Source organism: Lonchura striata, chromosome Z (assembly GCF_046129695.1).
Source record: "Lonchura striata isolate bLonStr1 chromosome Z, bLonStr1.mat, whole genome shotgun sequence".
Lineage (NCBI taxonomy): Eukaryota > Metazoa > Chordata > Aves > Passeriformes > Estrildidae > Lonchura > Lonchura striata.
Window position 1 is genome coordinate 62,213,652 of NC_134642.1, and position 12,175 is coordinate 62,225,826.

Genomic DNA, 12,175 nt, shown 5'->3' on the forward strand with positions numbered 1-12,175 from the left:
CACAATTACTAGATCAGGGATGTCACTTAATGTGCCTCTGCCTTGTCCCTTTAATATATTTTCTAAATCTATTATCCATTGGTTTGTTAACATGGAGACATTTGTCTGTCTGGTTTTGTTTTTTTTTTTTTTTTTTTTTTTTTTTTTTTTTTTTTTGTTGGTCTTGTTTGTTTATTTTTTTTCTTCTGTGTAACACCTTCATCATCTGCACATGTGTGAACTACCATGACAGAGAGCCCAAGAACTGAACTGTTATAAATTATGGCTTGTTAAACAGCTTAGTAAGTTTAAATATCTAAGATATAACAGCAAAAAGATTGAATGCTCAGGAATTTTTAATTCACCATCTGAATTTCAGACCACCTTAAAGGAAGCTCTCATAGTATCTAGAGGCAGAGGCAGTCAAAGTAGTCATAACTTTCAGGAATTTTAGCCTCTAGCAGTGTTTGTTGCATAGAAAGGATCAGCAGAATAGGTTCACACTCAGTAAGGACACACTATTTAATAAGGAATTAGGTTAGCAAAGGAAGACAGATGGCAAGAGCAGACAAGACAGTTTGGGACCTAAGGCCTAATTCAGATTTGACACAGCTAAGCTGAATGGCCAATGAAGTCAGTGAGATGTTTACATATTTGTATCAGGGCTGAATTTGTTTCCCTGTATTTTGCAGAAGGAGGTGAATTAGTTGACTTCAAATAGGTGTTTGAGGGGTTTTCTAAAATTTGGGGTTTTTTTAAGCTAATGATCATACAAATATTTTGGTGCTATCCCAAAGCTTGCACTTTAAAACCCAATAGATTTAATGAGCAGAGATGTTTCCTGCATAATGCAAATGTAGTTGAAAGACAGTGTCTGGCCTAAGGCTTTGTATATATGTAATAGAAGCAAACAGATGGAGACACAAGCAGAGGCTTGCTCTGTGCAGCCTAACTTAAATGGGACTATGAATCCTTCCCTCACTCTCAGGTTGGTCTCTTTTTGAGTTTCTACAAGAGTTGCTACAGGGTACCCAACTCTTCTTAGAGTTAGAATGGGAAGCATATTCATTGTGTAAGTGAATATTTCAGAAGGAGCACTGGACTCTAGCAGTTTACCATTTCTGCATTTCCTTCTGTCTAGGTGTCTTTTGGCTTCAGTTTAGCTCTGGGCAATCTCAGAAACAATGCTGAGAGACTAACTGGTTAACATTAGTCTCCCTTTGTCTTCTCCTTTTCAATAAACCAGTACCAAGAGCTTCTGATTTATACTTATTTATTTTATTTTGGCTATAAAATTAGAAGATATATCTTATCCTAGTAAAATGGGATATTATTTTGCATTTGCTGCTATGTAATTACATCTGTCTACCCCACCCACTTTTTTTCAGGCTGCTCTTATTAAAAATCAGTGATTTGGGAAATCCTTACTAGAAAATTGTAGCTTAGTTGAGACTGAGAAACCAGAATGCTGCAGAAATTTGGAAAAGCAAGGCAAAAGAGAAAGGAAAACAAAACATTTCTCTTCTTGTAGAGATATTTTTCTGCCCTCCAAGAACATTGTCAGAGCACTGGTTATACAAGGAAGCAGCAAAAGATGCACCCATGATGGAAGCAGTCCTGTTTGTCCTATGTAATGCCATGGCATTTCCTGTACCACTGCATTGACATAAAGCAAGGGCAGGTAATCTTTCCTTGCCTTTAGCACACCCTGCAAAACAGTCTGGTCTAATACATAACAAGACCTGGCTCTGTAGCTAACAGCTCTCCATGCCAATGATGCACACCTCCAAGGGCAGCAGAAGCTTTCCTTATGATGGTTGCCAGCATGTTGTGCACAGAACATTAGCTGATGGGATACATCAGCAATAACTGTACGTACAGGGGCTGTAATCATTCCCAACCTTGGGCGCTGAAGCACCCTGAAGGGTTTCTAACAGGGCTCCTTGCTGCTGTGAAACAGATTTACCTGCCTGGTAGCTCTTCAGTTTATGACTTATCCTCTGTGCAGATCAAATGTGCATGCATAGTAACAGTGAAGAAACATACTGGCATCAGAAAAATCTTTTTTCTGAGGAAATGGCTGAGCTACCACATTGTAGGCAGTCACTTAATTATCTCCTGTCTTAGTTCCTCATTTTTCATATAATAACAATAGCGCTTCTCTGCCTTAATAGGATGCTGACATTTTAAAATACACAATAAATGCCAAAATATAGCTTACAGCATCTTTTGCACTTCAATTGCTAAAGACCACTTCCATTAAATTCTTCACTTACTGCCTGGAAATAATAAAAGATATTCCACAAATACTTAGGATATTTGGTACTTCAGTAAAACCTAGTGTACCAAGTCAGTTGCACAAGCCACACATGCTATCACTTTGCTATTAGCATAATCATGTTGCCATGAAACTAGTTATGATTCTTGAGGGGGGCCTAACTTTACATTATGTCAGCTGCCAAGCCAAGGCTCATGTGTGCAACCACATTGGATTTATCACGTTATCTGAAAACAAAACATATAGTCTCATGGACATACATATTATTTCAAAAATATGGCCATTTTCATGATAGTAATAGTTTTTGATTAAACAATTTCTGGGAACAGTTCTGGTATTTTTATTTACCCTATAGCCCCTTAAGTGCACTTCTACCAGCAGCTCCACTTTGTGTAATACATCAATCACCTATTTTGCTAGATGTAAATCTTTAACTTATGATCTATATACCTTACAGTTCAGACTACATTACCCTCTATCTACATTAACTTGCAGTACTGTACAAATGACAGTTTTGACTCAGGTAGAAATCGAAAAGATGAACTATAAAAGAAGAACTACTTAAACTGAGCCACATAGCTTTGCTGGTAATACTAACTAATCCAAATGTCGGTGTAAATTTTCTTTGGATGATTTGTATTTTCAAAAACTTTGGAGTGTGAGCTTGCTAATATCAAAGCTAGGTATTCACAGTGGGCTGTGCAAAATCTTGAAGGTGAGTCAAGGAGTCACACAGGCTGAAGTATGTGTAAGCAGAGTTTTAAGATGTAAACAAATACCAAGTAATCTTTTCTGCATAACTTCAGTACGATGTCCCTCATGGCTCAGTTAGAAGATCTTTCTTTTAATATGTCTTTCATAAATATTTGATATCCAGACTGAAGTCTTACATCTCTTTACTAAAGGAAATAGATGGGATTGATTACAGTGACAGTAATAACACAATTATAAATATTTTTTTTTTACAGTGGGAAGCTTTACGATACATTCTGGACTTTCTGGCAGTAGAATGCTTTTTCTTTAAACTTAACTGCATGGAAAACTGGTATTTTTAATATTAATATATTGATCTAAATTTATGGCTTATGGAAAGTAGTACATCCTTTCACGTAATTTTTTTACAATCAGGCCTGCAAAGATTTACACACAGAAATTCATTGTGTATTCTGGTCCCAGGAAATCAGAAACAAGACTCCCTTTGATTGCAGTGGAGCCAGGACTCCAGCTGTTGCTTTCAGAGCAGGCAGTATTGCACAGCTGAAGGTTTATCATATTTTGTAAAATATAGGGTGTGAGCCCAGTTTTTTGACATAAGACATCAGAAATATTTCACCTTTGCCCTGTTCTTGCCATGTTCTAGGATACTTGTGTTACATTGACAGCAACACCACCACCAAAAAAGGTGAGTCCTGTCTCAGTGAACTTGAGATTTGATAAAATTGAAAAACCCAACGGCAAATAATAAGGAAAGGATACACTGTTTAGAATTAATACCAAATATTTTTCATAAACTTAAGCCTATATTTGTTGTGTCAGGGTATGTTTTCAGCACATACATGAACACACATAAGCCCCTACCCCATTCATTTCTTGACGTATAAAACTGTTAATGACTATGAAGCCTTGGTCAAGCTCAGGCCAGTTCCAAGTCCGGCATAAAGCCAATGTAATCTTTGAGACTGACTAAACTCTTCAAGACAGAACTGACAAGGGCTGCTACAGCAACCATTCTCCACAGAGAACTTTTTTGAAAATCTAAATAGAAAATGAAAGGGAAGTTAATGTTTGGAGGCCTGAACATGCTTATTTTTTCTGGCTGAAGCTGATCTTTCAGGTCTGAGAATTTGTCAAGGTTGAGGTTGGATTGTCTTTGAGGTTAGTATTAGGGAGACATTTCAGATTTGTCTTCAGGTCTGGTATGGTCTGATGTGGACATAATGCCCTGTACAGCAGATCTCTGCACAAATGACATTAATGGATGGACATCAAACCACAGGTGCTGGCTCATCTATTTTCTGGGAAAGCCTGGACCTCTGTCCATCTCTAAATCATATGGCTGTCTGTCACCCTTGTGTAAAACTTGTACTTTGCCTAGCCCTGAAGTTTGCCTAGCTTCTGATCTTTGAGGCCTATGATCCTCTCTGTTCTGAATTACAGGGACATCTTTGGATGTGGTAGTTCTGACTTGGAATGCTTTCTGTGGGCTGCAGCAAACCTCAGAAAACTATCAAAAGTGCTGTCCAAGTTTACTCTTGCCTGTTGAGTTTTTCTTTAATTATAGACTAGGTGACATGTTGGTTGCTTCCGGGAAATAAAGACACTGACTTGTAACTAGTATGAAGACTCCCTGGTGGACCACTAAGCAGACTGGAGCCTAAACCTCATGTTCAGCATGAGTGCTGTGAAAAACTGATGTTTTGTCCACATGCAATTTATTGTGCTTTGTAGTGCTTCCCTGTATCTCCTCAGACTGAGAAAACCTGCAAGTATTCATCTTATTCTCTTTTCACAGGACTCCCTTGCACCAGAAGTCTAGAAGTCTCTTTTTTCCTTGATCAGCTTCCCTTCAACTCAGCTGGGAGATCTTCCATGGCTTGTCCAGTTAGGCACTTGTCTGTCTTTGTCTGACACCCACTTCAAGAGTCAGAGTGGGAATATATGCTGAACTACAAAAAACTCACTCATCCGACCACCTGCTTGGGAGTACTGGTGCCAATTTGCTTCAATAGAGAGGGAATTCCTGTTCCCTGACTGTGCTGGGGCAATTTTCCAATCTATCCTCTTAATACACTAGCATCCTGAACTAGCTTGCACTAATATTGACACTTAAAAACCACCATGTGATTATATGGACAGAATGCCAGTTTACCTCTACCAAAACACATAGATTTTATTCAAGAGAGGATTACTTTTAAAGACAAAATTAACTGAATGGAGCTAGCAATTTTGTCTTGGTGACTCAGTTATAATTAATGTTAATTATTGCTACTGAAACAGGCAGAAGCCACCAAAACTGCTGTACAGCCTAATGGTGATAGTCCCTATAATCACTAATTAGCACTCACATTTCATCTTAAGATGAAAAGTGTCTTCATCTGAAAAATTAGAAAGCAGATAGGCTGAGGTAGAGAGCTCAGGTGACTTGAGTAAGGAATGCAGAGACCATGGCTTTGAGCAGTGACCAGATTTGTAGAGTTTGCAACCTTCTGGCTTCAAGGTTGTGTTTTACTTGCTTATTGCTTCCCAGTTCTGAGACTTTTCTGAAGAGCTAGGGAGTCTACAAGACATTTTTTTTCTCAGATCTTTCTGGCAAAAACATGTTATATTCTTGCCCCAACCTTTACTACCTGATTTGAGTTTTGTTTATTTTATGTAGTGGAAGTGAGAAAGGGAAGATTTGTTTTGGGATCGGACATTATATCTGGATGTAAGTCCTACAAACATCAGTATTGTCTAAGGGTTTCAAGATGCAAATGACACTGGAAGATTTGTGTACAGGGGATGATGAATCCAGGAAAAGCAATCACTCCCCATCTTTGTTCTTGGAAACAAACTTTAGCATCTGTCAAACAGGTGTGCTAGCCTTCATATGCATGACAAAACATGACTAGACCAGAGTCTTCCTTTCTGACAGCAGTATCAAACTGTGTCTCTGTTTCAGAGACATCCATGTGGTGCATCAGTGCGCAAATGAGTGCTGTGCAAATGTGCAGGCAGCTGAGGGGGAAAAGGTAGCACTCAGGAGGGAAGGGAAAATCAGAGAGCTGGCCACAGTCAGCAGGAAAAGGAAGACAATGTACAGCTGTGGGTCTCTTGCCCATAGCTAGCTTCCTTATTAGACACACTTGACTTGAAATTGTAATGTCAGCCCTGCAGGCTTCACATAGAAGCCAAGAAAATATTCCCTTTGACTCTGAACAACAAAGTTTCTGGGAAAAAATAGATCTCTGAAAGAGCAAAATCACACAGAATTCACTAATAATAATTAAAATCACTAATAATAATTTTGGATGGAAAATCTGAAGGGAATGTTCTGGTAATGTCATAGCAATAATTTTACTCCATTGGAGATATTATTACTTTTTTTTTTCCCTTCCTTCAAACTGTGTTTTTTAACAACTGGTCATTTCTCAAAGTTTCACTTTGAGATCAGCCTGGTAGAATTCCCTTTTAATCTGTTTTTATTTGTTAGTTTTCACTACTGAAATGAAACAGCATTATTTATTCTTCTCCAATGCTGAGAGTGTTCTCAGCCTCCTTAAAACAGAACACCACACAACAAGTTTCTGCCTCCTCATTCTCTGCTCAGCACCATCCCTGCAGCCCATTCTTTGTAGAGACCATATGTGGTGGGCTTCCATGCCCACTAGCAGTGGAGAATCAAGAAGGTATTTCTGCAAAACAGAGATCTTAAAAGAAAAGGGGGTTAGTACACAGAAGGCAAGACCTTCATGACTTCAGGTTGAGACAGACCAGTTCATTTAAGGCACTTAATTGCAGTCCATAGAACAGTTTGGCTGGGAAAGAACCTTAAAGGTTACTTAGTTCCAACTCCCCTGCTATGACTCCAACTAGATCTGGTTTCTCAAAGCCCCATCCAACGTTGCTTGGAACAATGACTAGGACTGGACGTCTACAACTTCTCTCCAAGCAAGCTGTTCCAGTGCTTTACTGTGGAGTTGTGTCACAACCTTACCATCCTCACAGCAAAGAATTTCTTCTGTATATCTAACCTAAAATTTTTGGCTTTCAACTTGAACCTATTCCATAATTATCTCACTCTCCTGCCCAGCACTATTTAACAATCCTGTTCTCCAAAAAAAGGTGTTCTTTACAGGTGGTTCATATCTTCTGTTGCTTCCAATTATCTTTGTTTTGTGATGAAGTCTCTAATGAAATGAGGTGGTACAAGCAGATCCATGGAAATAAATTTGGCTACCCATGTTATTAAATTCAAGTACATGGCTACATTTTCTGTTTTGACAAAAAACATTTGTGAGGATTCAAAGACTAGTAGGAGGGTTAAATTATTCTCCAACATATCTTTTACAGGTCTGTTCTCTAAAAGTAGTTTATTTGATTTCCTGTTGGACATTTTTTTTAATTACCTATTTGAATAACATGGCTTTCAGCAGCCTGTATCACAGTAACGTACTAACCTGACTGCTTACTATTAAAAACCTTATAGCTTTTCTATAAACTCTTCTGGGCAAACTTTTCTTAACATAATTGTACATAATGGAAAATGGCTAAACACATCGGATGAAAATTAAGGCTGTAACTTAGGCAGTGAGTCATGTGCTTTTATAGTGGGTAATATTGGACTATACCAGGAACTCCAGGCAGTGTAACTGCAGGGTCAACCCTGCTTTGCTGCTGTAAAGAGATCTGCTTTTTTAAATTCTGCACACAGCAGAGCCCTTTGTGAAAACACTTTGATTTTGTGCCACTTATTTTCTTTATAAAAGAAAAAACAGTTGCTTCTCAGGTGCTGATGGTGACAGGTAGTGCACTTCTTCACAGTAAGCTGGGTATGCAATTGAAGCCTGTGTTCCCCTCCCTGAATTTTGTTTTCTGGAACTGGTTATTAAAATCTTGCAATCTCTCAGGAACCTAGCTCTAAAAATATTATTGCACCAGAGAGGGTTTTCCAAACCAATTTCAATACTTTCTTTTATTTCTAGTGCTCTGTGACAAAAGTCTGCTTTGACTTCCCACATAGGCACTCTGAGTTCACTGGCTGGGCTTGTGATAAGGTTCTGACCCAGAAATCACATGTAGACTTTCTTCTAAGGGACTTGATGGCCCTGCTGCTAATATTTGCAGCTGTTAAATTGTGAAAGCTGTCCTTTTATATCAAACTGGGTTTACTACTTTTTAGTCTATGGATTAGAGGAAAACTCTTTTTGGTGCTGGATGAGAGAAAAATAACTTGTTTCCTTTTATTTTCACTTTCAATTAAAACTTTTAAATACTGCCAACACTGTTTACAGCTTTAAGCCCCAGTGTTTCCTCTGCAGGACTTAAAATGTATGAAGAAAATGGAGACAGGCAGGTAACAGCCTCCATGACAGGTCCTGGATATGCTCATATTTAGCAAATGTTTAGGACATTGTAAAGATATATCAATAAATTAATCTCGGTATTTCCAGCTCTGTGAATTCAAAATCCTGATGTATAAAATCAGTGAAGAAACTAAACTGTGTGTACTATTTCAGTAGCTTGCCCATTTGTTGTAGTCTCATTTCCTCATTGCATTCAAGAGCACTTAAGAATATTGTGGTCTCATAAATGCCACAGAAAAGGGCTCAGAAAATAGAGTATCACAGACCTGCAGAACTTGTACATTCAGCTAGAGCAAGTATTTTCCAGTTTTCATCCTTAGCTGGGAATCCAGAAACTACTGTTTCTTTTTCGTATGTGTGTAGGGTTTTTTTTTTTTTTTTTTTTTTTTTTTTTTTTTTTTTGGGGGGGTTGTTTGTTTGTTTTGGTTTTGGTTTTTTTTTTGTGTTTTCTTTGTTTTGTTTTGTGTTGTTTTTGTGGCTTTTAGTTTGTTTTTGTTTTTTTGTTTTGTTTTTTTAAATTGCAGCAAAGACTCACCTCGAATTATTTGACTCCATGAGCTGGAGATTCAGAAAAAAAGCACTAGAATTTCAGCATAAATTGTAGAAGTAAAACCAGAAATTACTTCTCTCCTGTTAAGTGAAGGGCTGTTTTCATCCCAGGGTGGTATCTGTCTTAGTTAACTCTCCCAGTTTACTAACCCCTTGGTGACCTCCAGTTTCTGTAAAAAAAAGTTGCAGTCTGAAATAGCAGCAGTGGAGACTTTCCAGATGTCAGCCCTGTTCTCAGTGTGCAACTGCATGTGGTATTCAACAGATTCATCACTTTACCCCATCTCATCTGGTAACTCAACCATAAACAATATAAAATTGCCTAAGTTGGTCAATAGAAGGAAGCACCCCACATTTGTCTATAAACCCTTATTTCTGAAGCAATAAAGATGCTTCTATAATTTAGCACAGCATGTTAAGAAAAAACATCTTACAATGCAACAAAAAAATGAGCAGCAACAATCTACTTAAAAATTTGTCAGGGCTAAGTGATCTCATTTGCTTTAAAATTAATGATAAATGATAAATCACTTTAGTGAAATACAATGATCAAAACCTGATGGTACTAAGAAGTACCTTCCTTTTAAGCCACAGGATGCTTACAAACCACAATGAAATGATGTCTAGAGGTAACCACTGTACAGTCATTTTAGCTCAAGTGAATAGATAACCACTTTTACAGCAGGGCTGATTAGCTCATCTGCCCCCCTCCCTGCCCAGAAGAGCTACCATATTGCTGACATTGCTGGAGCAGACTCACCCATAGCCAGAGGGATTGTGTAGCCAGTGATGCATTACATACTGTGGAAATACTCAAAAAGGAAGCTGAACTGATTTGTCGTGTCTGAGAAAGTGACCCATTTGTGCATGTCTCCTTTTTTCCCTTCACCTATTCTTTTCCCTTTGTTTTCCTACCTACAAGCCACCAAATGTGCTACAGTTCTATCCTTTTTCTCGTAATTCATGGAAATCAATCTTTCCCAGCACATACTGTCTGGGTTTGATTATAATACAACCTATATTTTTTTCTGATTTGACAATGCTGTAAGAAGCAGAACCACCCCAAAACTGTAGCAGTGAGAAGATACCTTCTGAGCCAGTGTGCCTACTGCATGCCCCATATTCCTGTAGTCTTGTGACAGATACCAACAGCCACATCACCACAGCTGCACAAGGCAGGATAGTGCTAAACATCCTAAATTGCAGATGTAAAACACGTAAAACTTAGGGCTCACAGAGGATATTAGGTACCTGCTCTTCCCATCTAAATTAAGCAGATGATGTTGTCTCTACATACCTTTGTAGCTCTGCAGATGAGAGACTTTTTGTGAGGTCATGCTGAGCCACTCAGAACAGCAGCAATTGGAAATGATGTTTGCCAAGAACTGAGCCAGCATCTTTATTAATGCTCAGTGAGTCCAGAGACCTTACTTCCTTACACCAGGAAGAATTGCTGTATATAAAAACAGGTGCAAATTCCCTTCTTTCTGTGGCAACCAAGTTTGTAGGTTTGCATGCCAGTGTCTGTACACCGACACAACGCCTCCCTGCCCATATTTGGAGTGACCCAATCTCTCTCAGCCAGCTAATTTTCCCCTTAATTCTTATTTTGAGTTATATTTTAGGAAATGGCCTCCTCCAAGTCTGTTATAGCAAACTCTATTTTCTATACAAGTATCTCCTTCCTTGTTTCATCTGAGAAGGTGATCTGTGTCAACTAGACTCTTGTGACAATAAAGCAGGTGTTTTTTTCTGTTACAGGTAAATATGGAGGATGTTCTGCATGGCTGTGCAAAATGCTGTGTTCTGCAAACTGCTCCAGAGACCAACCTGGATTTCCCCAGAGCAGTTACAGCAAATTCATGCATAGTGTAATGGACATCTGAGTAGCACATGAGAACTGCAAATGGAGGTCTTGGAACAGCAAAAACTGTAATTAATTTCTTGACCCTTTTTTATTATTCATTCTTACAGTTACTAGCCTTAAAGCTTTCTTCATGTAACCTTGAAAATATTATAGTGTGAAGTAAGAATAATTGCAGGGCTGGTATGAGTTGGGCAAGTGGTGAGGGTCTTGCAGAAAAGCAAGAGGCTCTCTGGAAATGTGCTACTCCATTTCCTTCCCACCACCCGTCCAATTACTGAAACACCTCAAGTATCGAACTCTGAGAGTAAGCACCTATTTTCCTTCTGCTACCAGAGGGATACAGAGATATTAAAATAAGTGAAAAGGAAAGAAAACCTGAGAGGCCTCCTGCATGCTGAATATGCCCTTACTCTGTGAAGTCACTACCTTCGAACTGCTCCAGATGAGCTTCAGGGGAGTGTCATGCTATCTGACCAGCTGTAAAATATTTTATTAAAGATATTACAACCCCCCTTTTTTTTCTTGGAAATTTTAAAAGGGGAAATGCACAGAAATACCTTGTTTCTGAAACCTTAGTAACAGCAGAAATATTAAAATTGTCTAGTCTGTTTTCGGTGTTTACTTGGATGACTCAGTTCTGTACAGCAGAGGAATTATCAGTTGAAAGTTTTCTCCTGGCTATGGAATTAAGTGAGGTGGAATGAAAAAAAGAGTATATCACAGGCCATGGTATGCACTAAGAGACGTAATATGTACCTGATCCAAGCATCCAAGAACTAAGTTAGTTGCACATAAGGCCCTTGTCAATTCATGGTCTTCTCACAGACACTACTGCTAACTCAAGTTCATGATCCCTCCTTTTGTCATTTTGACACACATTCTGGATTAGGAAGGTATTTGCAAAATCAAAGAGATTGAGACAATTATAATAATTTCTCTCAGCTGAGTCAATTTTAGTCCTTTGATGACAAAGCCATGCCAGTTCTCCCAGCATTCACTTTCTTGGACAGCCAAATTGACTTCCTCTCAGTGAACACAACAAGTAGGAAAATAATCAATTTGAAGGCCCGCCTACTGTAAAACTTTCAGGACTAAATTATAAAACAGAAATGCAGGGTCATTTTCCCTTCTGTGATGCTAAAATGTACCATATTGCAAAGGTCTCTGTGTGTGTGTATGCATATACATTTTATCTGTATGGTTTCTGGATGAAAGGAGAAGAAGGTGGGTACTTGAGTAGCAATGGGCAATTTGTGGTGCATTTCTTAAATGTCAGAGTTTAAGATGAATTTTTAAATTTCAGAGAAGGAGGCATGGGATGCCTAGCTATGTTATCCATCCTATCATAGTTCTAACCTTAGGTAAACACAGCATTTCAGGCAAAAAAAACCCCAAAAACAACAACAACAAACAAAACTACTTGAGGGTTTTTTCTTT

At 38.4% G+C, this 12,175-nt stretch overlaps 1 protein-coding gene across 1 annotated transcript in view; it reads right to left on the reverse strand.

Annotated features, from left to right (window-relative positions):
- Positions 1-12,175, reverse strand: part of LOC144245852 (PALM2-AKAP2 fusion protein-like) — a 146,585-nt gene that overhangs the window by 125,688 nt on the left and 8,722 nt on the right. The window lies entirely within an intron of this gene.